Below are 13491 nucleotides of genomic sequence, written 5' to 3'. Positions count from 1 at the left end.
GACTTTCTGGAGTCCACCTTCTTGAGTTCTTTATATATATTGGATATTAGTCCCCTATCCGATTTGGGATAGGTAAAGATCCTTTCCCAATCTGTTGGTGGCCTTTTTGTCTTATTGATGTTGTCTTTTGATTTGCAGAAGCTTTGCAATTTTATGAGGTCCCATTTATCGATTCTTGATCTTACAGCACAAGCCATTGTTGTTCTATTCAGGAATTTTTCCCCTGTACCCATATCTTCGAGGCTTTTCCCTACTTTCTCCTCTATAAGTTTCAGTGTGTCCGGTTTTATGTGGAGTTCCTTAATCCACTTAGATTTGACCTTAGTACAAGGAGATAGAAACGGATCAATTTGCATTCTTCTACATGATAACTGCCAGTTGTGCCAGTACCATTTGTTGAAAAGGCTGTCTTTTTTCCACTGGATGGTTTTAGCTCCCTTGACAAAGATCAAGTGACCATAGGTGTGTGGATTCATCTCTGGGTCTTCAATTCTGTTCCATTGGTCTACTTGTCTGTCACTACATTTCCAATTTCAAACAGACTTTTTCTTCCCATGAAATACCAGTGTTTTCCATTCCTGGGCCCATCTAACCTTTCTGACTCTGAACCAGATAGTGAGGTTGGTAACAGTCAAAGACCACACAGAGAGAACATCCAGGTTTATAAGTATAGAACTAAGCATCTAGTTAGTTTGTCTGGGGAGAAGCCAGGTATCAATGCCAAACTGTGTTTCTGACTCCAATTGGCCCCTGTTCCCTCCACCCTTCCAACTGTTCCTCCATGTCAAGCTCAGTCTCCAAGACACCAGTCACTGTACATCCTTATGTTTCCAACCATCTGAGCAGTATCAGAAACCATGGGCTCCTAGGTCCCCAGATGAAAGATGTATATCAAGCCTATTGTTTATTCAAATCCAGAACTCATATTTCCCAATTTGCTGCCAACAACAACAACAACGTCTGAACACCTGGTGTTAGACACAGCACTCACCACATGTATGGCATATATCTGTAACAAATGAACTCTTCTTGGGCTGCCTTTTTGCCCTGAGTGTATCTATGGGCTCCTGAGCCAATACATCATAGCACTCCAGAGGGGCAGTGTATTGTTTCACATTCATCTTGGTCCAGTTGGCTGTTGATGCGAAAGGTCCTTCAGGATGGGTGTACTGGCTAGTTTTGTGTCAACTTGACACAGCTGGAGTTATCACAGAGAAAGGAGCTACAGTTGAGGAAATGCCTCCATGAGATCCAACTGTAAGGCATTTTCTCAATTAGTGATCAAGGGGGAAAGGCCCCTTGTGGGTGGGACCATCTCAGGGCTGGTAGTCTTGGTTCTATAAGAAAGCAGGCTGAGCAAGCCAGGTGAGGCAAGCCAGTAAAGAACATCCCTCCATGGCCTCTGCATCAGCTCCTGCTCCCTGACCTGTTTGAGTTCCAGTCCTGACTTCCTTTGGTGATGAACAGCAGCATGGAAGTGTAAGCCGAATAAACCCTTTCCTCCCCAACTTGTTTCTTGGTCATGATGTTTGTGCAGGAATAGAAACCCTGACTAAGACAATGGGCATGGAGAAATCACTGTTGTAGAAGTTGACATTGGAGATCTGAGTGCATTGTTTGAATCCAGGTAGGAGGGCATTGACCTGGGAGTCATTCACCCTACATCCTTGCAAATCCAGAGTCTCAAGAGTGCTTACCACTTTCATGAGGAGACACCTCAGAGCCATAAGATCAAAATCCAGTAAAACCACACCTCTCAATCCCAGATGTTTTAGCTGAAAGAGGATCTGACAGCAGGAGAAGGAATCCAGGTCTCTCTGTGAAATTAGGGAGTAACTAATGGAGAGGGTCTTCAAGGGTGTCACAAGGAACCTAGGGTTAAAGGAGACAGAGAGTTAGTTCAGTCAAATGGTCTTGTAGAGGTTTGGCAGGGATATACTGAGTAGAAAGAACCAGGTGCGTGCCCCAAGTTCAGTTTGACTAAATGATCAAGGACATCATTTATGATACTTTCTATTGGAACCTGTTCAGTCCATTCAACCCCACAATTCATCTCCTGTCCTCACTCTCAAGCTAAAAATCAATTCATTCCTTAAGCCCAGAAAGCACTCAGAAGAAATTTCCATCCCATGAAATTTTTGACAGGATCCCAATATTTGCTGTGTGTTCACTGAATCTGCATACTTTCATTCCCACTGCAGTCATGCTTGCTCTCATTTACAGCCCAAGCTCTACCTCCTATCCCATGCACTCAGTGCTACTTGGGCTCAAAATATTTCACTCATGGAAACTGGGTAAATATAGAAGGCTACTCTCATAGTTCAGACCATATAACCCATGTTCACAATGTGCCAATGAGTACCCTTACTCCTCACTACAGTCTCCCCTTTCTCTTCCCTTTCCATTTGATTCTGTGGGAATGATTTCAATTACAACTAATTTTTACTAGCTCTAACCTACTATTTACACCCAATCGCTTCTCTCCATCAGGAGTTCTCATCTGAGACACTGATTTACCTTGTAAAATTTCCCTTGTTTATCTCAGTGTACATAGAAACAAGACATAACTTTCTGATTCTTATTGGTCTCTAAATGTTTGTTCCTAGTGGCTGGCTGGCATCATGTACCACTAATCCTTATGATAAGACAGACAGACTTGCTCTGATAGCTGAACCAGCTCTCCATTATGGCCTACCGTAGGACCTGATTCATCTGGGATATGAAAAAATGGACGCAGAACATGAAAAGTTGCTGGAGACAGTTGAATAAGAAGAACTGAGAAGTAAACTTGTTGATACACTTGGCTTCTCTGACTCTTGTTCTATTGAAAATAGGAAAGGTGATACCAGGAAGGGATACCAGGAAGACTTTTCAAAGATTTCACAGCTGCCCAAAGTAGTGAACAAAATATGCCAACTCTAACAGGGTTCAATTCAACTCCAATTCAGTGATGTGCTCTGCATAAAAAATATTCAAGGGGGCGCAGAGTTGGCAGACAACCCCAAGGTCCCCAGAGGACTCTCTACAGTATCTTAGGACCCCCTGGTGAATGGAACACAAGTTCTGTTCCAATCTAATAGCGCTGGACCTGAGACAGCATTAATTAGGGAAACAGAAAATGCGGCCTGACCAGGGTCACAAGTTCCTTCCTTTTGGCGCCAGGACCTGGTCACCTTAGGCATGAAGTCAGCGGACACCCCCAAGGTCACTAGAGGACTCTCTACTTGATCTTAGGACTTCTGGTGAGTAGAACACAACTTCTGCCAGTAGGCAGGTTCAAACGCCAGATATCTGGGCACCTTCCCTATAAAAGGAGAGCTTGCCTGCAGAGAGTGCTCTGACTACTGAAACTCAGGAGAGAGCTAGTCTCCCAGGTCTGCTGATGAGGGCTAACAGAATCACGACATCAACAAGCTCTAACCAGAGACAACTATAACAAATATGTCCAGAGAATACCAGATGAAGAAAGGCAAACGTAAGAATCTTACTAACAGAAACCAAGACCAATCACCAACATCAAAACGCAGCACTCCCAACTTGTCCAGCCCTGGGCACCCCAACACACCTGAAAAGCTAGACCTGGATTTAAAAGCATATCTCATGATGATGGTAGAGGACACCAAGAAGAACTTTAATAGCTCAGTTAAAGTACTGCAGGAGAATATGCTAAAGAGTTACAAGTCCTTAAAGAAAAACAGGAAAACACAACCAAACTGGTAGAAGTCCTTGAAGAAAAACAGGAAAACACATCCAAACAGGTGATGGAAATGAACAAAACCATACTAGACCTAAAAAGGGAAGTAGACACAATAAAGAAAACACAAAATGAGGCAACACTGGAGATAGAAACCCTAGGAAAGAAATCAGGAATCATGGATGAGAGCATCAGCAACAGAATACAAGAGATGGAAGAGAGAATCTTATGTGCAGAAGATTCCATAGAGAACATCTGCACAACAACCAAAGAAAATGCAAAATGCAAAAGAATCCTAAATCGAAATATCCAGAAAATCCGGGACACAATGAGAACACCAAACCTACAGATAATAGGAGTATATGAGAATGAAGATTTTCAACTTAAAGGGCCAGCAAATATCTTCAACAAAATAATAGGAGAAAATTTCCCAAATCTAAAAAAGACACGCTCATGAACATAAAAGAAGTCTACAGACCTCCAAATAGACTGGACCAGAAAAGAAATTCCTCCCGACACATAATAATCAGAACAACAAATGCACTAAATAAACATAGAATATTAAAAGCTGTAAGGGAAAAAGGCCAAGTAACATATAAAGGCAGGCCTAACAAAATTACACCAGACTTTTCACCAGAGACTATGAAAGCCAGAAGATGCTGGACAGATGTTATACAGACACTAAGAGAACACAAATGCCAGCCCAGGCTACTATACCCAGCCAAACTCTCAATTACCATAGATGGAGAAATCAAAGTATTCCAGGAAAAAACCAAATTCACACATTATCTTTCCACGAATCCAGCCCTTCAAAGGATAATAACAGAAAAAAAATACAAGGACAGAAACCACGCCCTACATAAAGCAAGAAAGTAATCCTTCAACAAACGTAAAAAAGAAAGACACAAGAACAGAATTCCAACTCTAACAACAAAAATAATAGTAAGCAACAATTACTTTACCTTAATACATCTTAATATCAATGAACTCAATTTCCCAATAAAAAACATAGAGTAACAGACTGGCTACACAAAAAGGACCCAACATTTTCCTGCCTACAGGAAACCCATCTGAGGGAAAAAGACAGACACTACCTCAGAATAAAAGGCTAGAAAACAATTTTCCAAGCAAATGGTCTGAAGAAACAATCTGGAATAGGCATTCTAATATCTAATAAAATCAATTTCCAACCCAAAGTTATCAAAAAAGACAAGGAAGGACACTTCATACTCATCAAATGTAAAGTCTTCCAAGGAGAACTCTCAATTCTGAGTATCTATGCTCCAAATGCAAGGGCAGCCACATTCATTAAAGAAACTTTAGTAAAGCTCAAACACACATTGCACCTCACTCAATAATAGTGGGAGACTTCAACACACCACTTTCATCAATGGAAAGATCGTGGAAACAGAAACTAAACAGGGACACAGTGAAACTAACAGAAGTGGTGAAACAAATGGATTTAACAGATATCTACAGCACATTTTTTCCTAAAACAAAAGGATATACTTTCTTCTCAGCACCTCATGGTACCTTCTCCAAAATTGATCATATAATTGGTCATAAAAAAGGCCTCAAAAGATACAAAAACATTGAAATTGTCCCAAGCATCCTGTTAGATCACCATGGACTAAGGCTGATCTTCAATAACAACATAAATAATAGAAAGCCAACATTCACGTGGAAACTGAACAACACTCTTCTCAATGATACCTTTGTCAAGGAAGGAATAAAGAAAGAAATTAAAGACTTTTTAGAGTTTAATGAAAATGAAGCCCATACATACCCCATGTTATGGGACAGAATAAAAGCATTTCTGAGAGGAAAACTCATAGCTCTGAGTGCCTCCGAAATGAAACTAGAGAGAGTACACACTGGCAGCTTGACAACACACCTAAAAGCTCTAGAGAAAAAGGAAGGAAATTCACCACAAAGGTGTAGATGACAGGAATTAATCAAATTCAGGGGCGAAATCAACCAAGTGGAAACAAGAAGAACTATTCAAAAAATCAACCAAACAAGGAGCTGGTTCTTTGAGAAAATCAACAAGATAGATAAACCCTTACCCAGACTAATGAGAGGGCACAGGGACAGCATCCTAATTAACAAAATCAGAAATGAAAAGGGAGACATAACAACAAATCCTGAAAAAATCAAAAACACATCAGATCTGTTTATAAAAGGCTATACTCAACAAAACAGGAAAACCTGGATGAAATGGACAAATTTTAGACAGATACCAGGTACCAAAGTTAAACCAGGATCAAGTTAATGATCTAAACAGTCCTATATCCCCTAAAAATTTAGCAGTAGTCATTAATCGTCTCCCAAACAAAAAAAGCCCAGGACCAGATGGGTTTAGGGCAGAATTCTATCAGACCAGATAGAGAACTTCAGACCAATTTCTGTTATGAATATCGATGCAAAAATACTCAATAAAATTCGAGCTAACCGAACCCAAGAACACTTTAAAACAATCATCCATCCTGACCAAGTAGATTTTATTTCCACGGATGCAGGGATGGTTTAATATACATAAATCCATCAACTTAATCCATTATATAAACAAACTCAAAGACAAAAAACACATAATCATCTCCTTAGACTATGAGAAAGCATTTGACAAAATCCAACACCCATTCATGATAAAACTCTTGGAAAGATCAGGAATTCAAGGCCCATACCTAAACATGACAAAAGCAATCTACAGCAAACCAGTTGCCAACATTAAAGTAAATGGGGAGAAGCTGAAAGCAATCCCACTAACATCAGGGATTAGACAAGTCTGCCCACTTTCTCCCTACCTATTCAACTTTGTACTTGAAGTCCTAGCCAAAGCAATTCAACAACAAAAGGAGATCAACGGGATACAAATTGGAAAAGAAGAAGTCAAAATATCACTTTTTGCAGATGACATGATAGTATATATAAGTGACCCCAAAAATTCTGCCAGAGAACTCCTAAACCTGATAAAAAGCTTCAATGAAGTAGCTGGATATAAAATTAACTCAAACAAGTCAATGGCCTTTCTCTACACAAAGAATAAGCAGGCTGAGAAAGAAATTAGGGAAACAACACCCTTCTCAATAGTCACAAATAATAAAAAATACCTTGGTGTGACTCTAACTAAGGAAGTGAAAGGTCTGTATGATAAGTACTTCAAGTCTCTGAGGAAAGAAATTAAAGAAGATCTCAGAGGATGGAAACATTTCCCATGCTCATGGATTGGCAGGATCAACATTGTAAAAATGGCTATCTTGCCAAAAGCAATCTACAGATTCATTGCAATCCCCATCAAAATTCCAACTCAATTCTTCAATGAATTAGAAAAAGCAATCTGAAAATTCATCTGAAATACAAAAAACCTAGGATAGCAAAAACTCTTCTCAAGGATAAAAGAATATCTGGTGGAATCACCGTGCCTGACCTAAAGCTGTACTACAGAGCAATTGTGATAAAAACTGCATGGTACTGGTATAGTGACAGACAGGTAGACCAATGGAATAGAATTGAAGACCCAGAAATGAACCCACACACCTATGGTCACTTGATTTTTGACGAAGGAGATAAAACCATCCAGTGAAAAAAAGACAGCCTTTTCAACAAATGGTGCTGGCACAACTGGTGGTTATCATTTAGAAGAATGTGAATTGATTATTCCTATCTCCTTGTACTAAGGTCAAATCTAAGTGGATCAAGGAGCTCCACATAAAACCAGAGACGCTGAAACTTATAGAGGAAAAAGTGGGGAAAAGCCTCGAAGATATTGGCACAGGGGAAAAATTCCTGAATAGAAGAGCAATGGCTTGTGCTGTAAGATCAAGAGTCAACAAATGGGACGCCATGAAACTGCAAAGCTTCTGTAAGGCAAAAGACACTGTCAATAAGACAAAAAGGCCACCAACAGATTGGGAAAGGATCTTTACCTATCCTAAATCAGATAGGGGGCTAATATCCAATATATATAAAGAACTGAAGAGGGTGGACTCCAGAAAATCAAATAATCCCATTAAAAATGGGGTACAGAGCTAAACAAAGAATTCTCACCTGTGGAATACCGAATGGCTGAGAAACACCTGAAAAAATGAGCAGTATCCTTAATCATCAGAGAAATGCAAGTCAAAACAACCCCGAGATTCCATCTCACACCAGTCAGAACAGCTAACATAAAAATTTCAGGTAACAGCAGATGCTGGCAAGGATGTGGAGAAAGAGGAACACTCCCCCATTGTTGGTGGGATTACAAGCTTGTATAACCACTCTGAAAGTTAGTCTGGTGGTTCCTCAGAAAATTGGACATAGTACTGCAGGAGGAACCTGCAATACCTCCCTTGGGTATATATCTGTTCTGTCCGGCCAGTAGATCACAACATGGGTTCTAGCCTGGAAAGGCATTTTGGAAACCTGGAAGAGAAGAGGGGCTAGGTGGCAAGATAAAGAAATGCAGCTAAGACAGGCATTCTGATCAAAGCTCAATTTTACTGTTCTGCATGCAATTATAAAGCAGGGGAAGGGGGCCCGATTCTCCACAATTAATCTTGGAGTCCAATAGCAGGGTGACCACGTGCACGGCTCCAAACAGCAAAGAGGCAGGTTCCAGCAGTGGGCATGGCAGAACAATTGAATGGGAAGCTCCACCCCTGAGCAAACAGGTTTCAGGCTGGGGGAGGGGAGACTACATCTCCTCCCTTTTGTTAACAAAAAAAGAAAAAAAAGAAAAAGATGGCCTAAGGCAAAAAATTTATTTATGCTCTGTAGTTTTGCCTGAATTTTAGGGCTAAAGAAAAAAACCTGTCTTAGTGGGATTCCCTAACTTTTTTTATGGTAAACTGTATCTGGCTAAGACTGTCCTTTCTATCCTAGTAAATAACTAACAGAAAAGCCTGGAGCTGTAGGCTCTGACTTTATAATGCTAATTAGTACTGAATAGGTAACTTCCTAGTTGAATTTTAAGCAAGGCGTTGGAACCCTGGCTAAGTTTGGCTGAACAAATTTGAAATACACTTTATTAAGAATAACACTTAGTTGATATTCCTCCACACTTTTGGATGACAGGCGGGAAACAGGGAGGAGGTGTATGACCGGCTCCATAGTACAAGGCCAATTGGCTTTTTATATTGGGGTGGGAGGCAGTGAAGACAGTATGGTCTCCAACCTCTCTCCCCCCATTAATTAAGTTAAATAAGGCAACGCTTAACTGAGGTGATCAAAAGATTTTCTCATCCATAGATGAGTGGGCTTTTAACCTTGGCTTGGGTGGACATTGACAGGATTCCTCCCATGGGTGCTGTCACGACCCACACCTGTGGCTCTTGGTATGTTTTGGGGAGGGGAGGCAGAGCCATAGATATTTTTTGTTTATTAGATATCAACCTCCTTTTTAAACCGGGTATAACCCACAGGAAAATCAGAAATGGTCAAGCTGGACTTGTCCCTGCAGTAGTTCTCTGCACCAAGCGATACCCATACTATATTCGTATGATTACGAAATAGTATGCACAGTTCTGAGTACTGTGTAGCTCCTAAAGGAGAATTATCAACCTCAGATTTAGCAAGGCCTAGGCAAGAATTATGTTATTAGTAACACCACGATTTGTGGCTAAAATAGGAGCTGGAAGTCGTTTCTCCTCATCCCTGTATTTTCCACAGCCTGAGGAACTAAGGACACCTTGCAGTAACAGCAAGGGTGAAAAGCCAGAGGTCAGCTAAGGGACTAAACCCATCTATCAAAATAAAAACTAATCTCTATTAATATTAGAAATATCTACTTTTCTAGCCCTCTTGGTAAACCTAATTTTTAACTTAGACTGAAAGCCACGTGCTGGAATGTCCTGGGACTGAAGTAACAGCTGCCACCTGTGCGCTCTAGGGGGCGGGGATGTACATCTGCTGATCTGGCTGGAGAATGTTGATTAACCTGCTTGAAACACAAAATCTCGACAGTGAGAAAGTAGGAAAGCAGAAATTCTTTTGGGAAAGTCCAGGTACTTTATTTAAATGTAAATAGTAAAGCTGAGGTTAATCTCTAGCCTCCTGTTGGGTAGCAGGCCCAGAGAGTAGCAGGAAAAGAGTTCTTCTGGGAGCATTCATTCCCAGCTGAATTTTAAGCACAAGAGGAATTTTAGTCTTCAGAATGATACTTAAGAGAAGAGTCAGAATCTGTGTTCATCTGATGAATTAATCTCTCGGCAGAAGATATTCCAACTAGCAAGAAAGACACATGCTCCACTATGTTCATAGCAGACCTATTTATAATAGCCCGAACTGGAAATAACCCAGATGTCCCTCAACAGAGGAATGGATAAAAAAATTGTGGTACATTTACACAATGGACTACTACTCAGCTATTAAAAAGAATGAATTTATGAAATTCCTAGGCAAATGGTTGGACCTGGATGGCATTATCCTGAGTGAGGTAACCCAATCACAAAAGAACTCAAATGATATGTACTCACTGATATATGGATATTATCCCAGAAACTTAGAATACCCAAGATATAAGATACAATTTGCAAAATACATGAAACTCAAGAAGAAGAAAGACCAAAGTGTGGACTCTTTGCCCCTTATTAGAATTGGGAACAAAACACCCATGGAAGGAGTTACAGAGACAAAGATTGGAGCTGAGACAAAAGAATGGACCATCTTGAGACTGCCATATCCAGGGACCCATCCCATAATCAGCCTGCAAAGGCTGACACCATTGTATACACTAGCAAGATTTTGTGGAAATGACCCTGATATAGCTGTCTCTTGTGAGACTATGCCGGGCCTAGCAAACACATAAGTGGATGCTCACAGTCAGCTATTGGATGGATTACAGGGCCCCCAATGGAGGAGCTAGAGAAAGTACCCAAGGAGCTAAAGGGATTTGCAACACTATAGGTGGAACAACATTATAAACTAACCAGTACCCTGGAGCTCTTGTCTCTAGCTGCATATGTATCAAAACATGGCCTAGTCGGCCATCACTGGAAAGAGAGGCCCATTGGACAAACTTTATATGCCCCAGTACAGGGGAACGCCAGGTTCAAAAAGTGGGAGTGGATGGTAAGGGGAGTGCGAGAGAGGGTATGGGGGACTTTTGGGATAGCATTGGAAATGTAAATGAGGAAAATACCTAATAAAAAACAATAAAAAAAGAAAAAAAAAAGCAAGTGAATGAAAGGTAGATAGAAAAATGGGAGAGACTCACAGGACTCAATGAGGATGTCACTGTGGGAAATTGCAGGCTAGTATCCAGTTGAGCTGAGGTCTGAACCCCGATGGTCATAATTCACCTTCATGACATGTTAGGCATTCCCTCATGGTCCTGGAACTCTGACCCCTCCCTAAGTTACCGCCCACCACAGCCCCCACAAGAGAAGCATGGTCAGTAGTGACATAGACAATGGCCCAAGCTTCTGACCTTCATGCTCAACTCCTACACAGTTACCTAGCAACAGTAAAGACCATAAAAGAGGTGTTCAGCCCACAACTCACTCTCTCTTACTCTTATGCTCTTACTTCTTACCCTTCATTCTCACCCTCTCTCTCCCCTCTCTTTGTCTTCTCTCCTCTTCTCTCTCCCTCTTTCTCTTCTCTCTCTCTCTCTTGCTTGCTCTCTCTCTCTCTCTCTCTCTCTCCCTTCTCTCTCCCTGCATTTCTATAATAAAGCTCTTAAACCAGAGAGAGTCTCTGCTCCATCAAGATCCACTGTGCACTCTGGTCAGTGTTGGGAACCTCTTCCCTTATTCCTCGCTCTCCTAACCCTGGGGCTACAGGGTGTGGCCTTGGGGTTCTCAGATCAGGGGCTGCCCCTTCTCCATCCCCTGCTAACTGGGACAGAAGCTATGCTCACCCAGGGCCAAGTGGAAAGTGTCCATCAGCCCTCCAGTGCCTGCGTCCACCTGCCCAGAGTACAGGAACTCTGGCCAGATATGGGCCCCTTTTCCCTTCCCCCTCCTCCCAGGGCCTTCCTCTGCCCCCCCCAATTTTTTTTGTTCCCAACATGTCCCTAGCTGAAATAAGGAGCAAAGGAGAGATAGAACCTTAAGAGACTACCCTCAGTGCATAGGCATGGCTCTCAGTTGAGCGAAGCAGCCAGTCAGCCATCTCGAAATTTTAACCCTGAGCTGGGCAGTGGTGGCACACACCTTTAATCCCAGCACTTGAGAGGCAGAGGCAGGTGGGTTTCTGAGTTCGAAGCCAGCCTAGTCTACAAAGTGAGTTCCAGGACAGCCAGGGCTATACAGAGAAACCCCATCTCTTGAAAAAATGCTCAGCATCCTTAATCATCAGGGAATAGCAAATCAAAACAAACCTGAGATGCCACGTCACAACAGTCAGAATGGCTAAGGTAAAAAATTCATGTGACAGTAGATGCTGGAAAGGATGTGGAGAAAGAGGAACACTCCTCCATTGTTGGTGGGATTGCAAACTTGTACAACCACTCTGGAAATCAGTCTGGTGGTTCCTCAGAAAATTGGACATAGTACTATCGGAGGATCCAGTAATACCCCTCCTGCGCATATATCCAGAAGATGTTCCAACTAGCAATAAGAACACATGCTCCACTATGTTCATAGCAACTTTATTTATAATAGCCAGAAGCTGGAAAGAACCCAGATGTCCCTCAATAGAAGAATGGATACAGAATATGTAGTATATTTACAGAACGGAATACTCAGCTATTAAAAACAATAAATTTATGAAATTCCTAGTCAAATGGATGGATCTGGAGGGCATCATCCAGAGTGAGGTAACACAATCACAAATAACTCACGTGATATGTACTCAGTGGTAAGTGGATATTAGCCCAGAAACTTAGAATACCCAAGACACAATTTGTGAAACACATGAAACTCAAGAAGAACAACGACCAAAGTGTGGATACTTTGCCCCTTCTTAGAATTGGGAACAAAACACCCATGGAAGGAGTTATGGAGCTGAGATGAAAGGATGGACCATCCAGTGACTGCCCCACCTGGGGGTCCATCCCATAATCAGACACCAAACGCAGACACTATTGCATACGCCAGCAAGATTTTGCTGAAAGGACCATGATATAGCTGTCTCTTGTGAGGCTATTCCAGTGCCTGACAAACACAGAATTGGATTCTCACAGTCAGCTATTGGATGGAACATAGGGCCACCAATGGAGGAGCTAGAGGAAGTATCCAAGGAGCTGAAGGTGTCTGCAATCCTATAGGTGGAACAACAATATGAACTAACCAGTGCCCCCAGAACTTTTGTCTCTAGCTGCATATGTATCAGAAGATGGCCTAGTTGGCCATCATTGGGAAGAGAGGCCTCTTGATCTTGAAAACTTTATATGCCCCAGTACTGGGGAAACACCAGTTCCAAGCAGTGGGAGTGTGTGGGTAGGGGAACAGGGTGGAGGGAGGGTATAGAGGACTTTTAGGATAGTATTTGAAATGTAAATGAAGTAAATACCTAATTTAAAAAAATTGGAAAAAAACCCTCTCTCGAAAATCAAAACAAAACAAAACATAAAAATTTAACCCTGAATTGTTCCTGTCTAAATGAAAAATAGTTACAAAAAATGGAGCAGAGATTGAAAGAAAGGCCATCCAGAGACTGGGATCTTGGGATCCATTCAATTAGCAGACAGGAAACCCCAAGACTGTTGCTGATGCCAAGATATGGCTGTCCTCTGAGGGGCTATGTCAGCATCTATCTAAGGCAATTGCAGACACTCACATCCAGCTAATGGATTGACCTTGGGGACCCTAATGAAGTAGATCTGGAAGGACTAAAGGAGCTGAAAGGGATTGTAACCCTTAGGAAGCAAACAA

The 13491-nt window shown here is 41.6% G+C and overlaps 1 protein-coding gene across 1 annotated transcript in view; it reads right to left on the bottom strand.

The window, feature by feature from the left end:
- Positions 1 to 11057, bottom strand: part of Pramel41 (PRAME like 41) — a 43115-nt gene extending 32058 nt beyond the window's left edge. The window contains exons 1-2 of the mRNA XM_017321257.1: positions 10890 to 11057; positions 1698 to 1872 (exon numbers count right to left, since the gene is read on the bottom strand). The gene's annotated coding sequence lies outside the window, so the exon portion shown is untranslated. The remainder of the gene's footprint in view (positions 1 to 1697; positions 1873 to 10889) is intronic.
- Between the last annotated feature and the right edge of the window lie 2434 nt (positions 11058 to 13491).

The sequence above is a fragment of the Mus musculus genome, chromosome 5 (assembly GCF_000001635.26).
Source record: "Mus musculus strain C57BL/6J chromosome 5, GRCm38.p6 C57BL/6J".
Classification (NCBI taxonomy): domain Eukaryota; kingdom Metazoa; phylum Chordata; class Mammalia; order Rodentia; family Muridae; genus Mus; species Mus musculus.
Note: the sequence above shows the minus strand (reverse complement) of the source record. Positions and strands in the feature narration are given on the sequence as shown.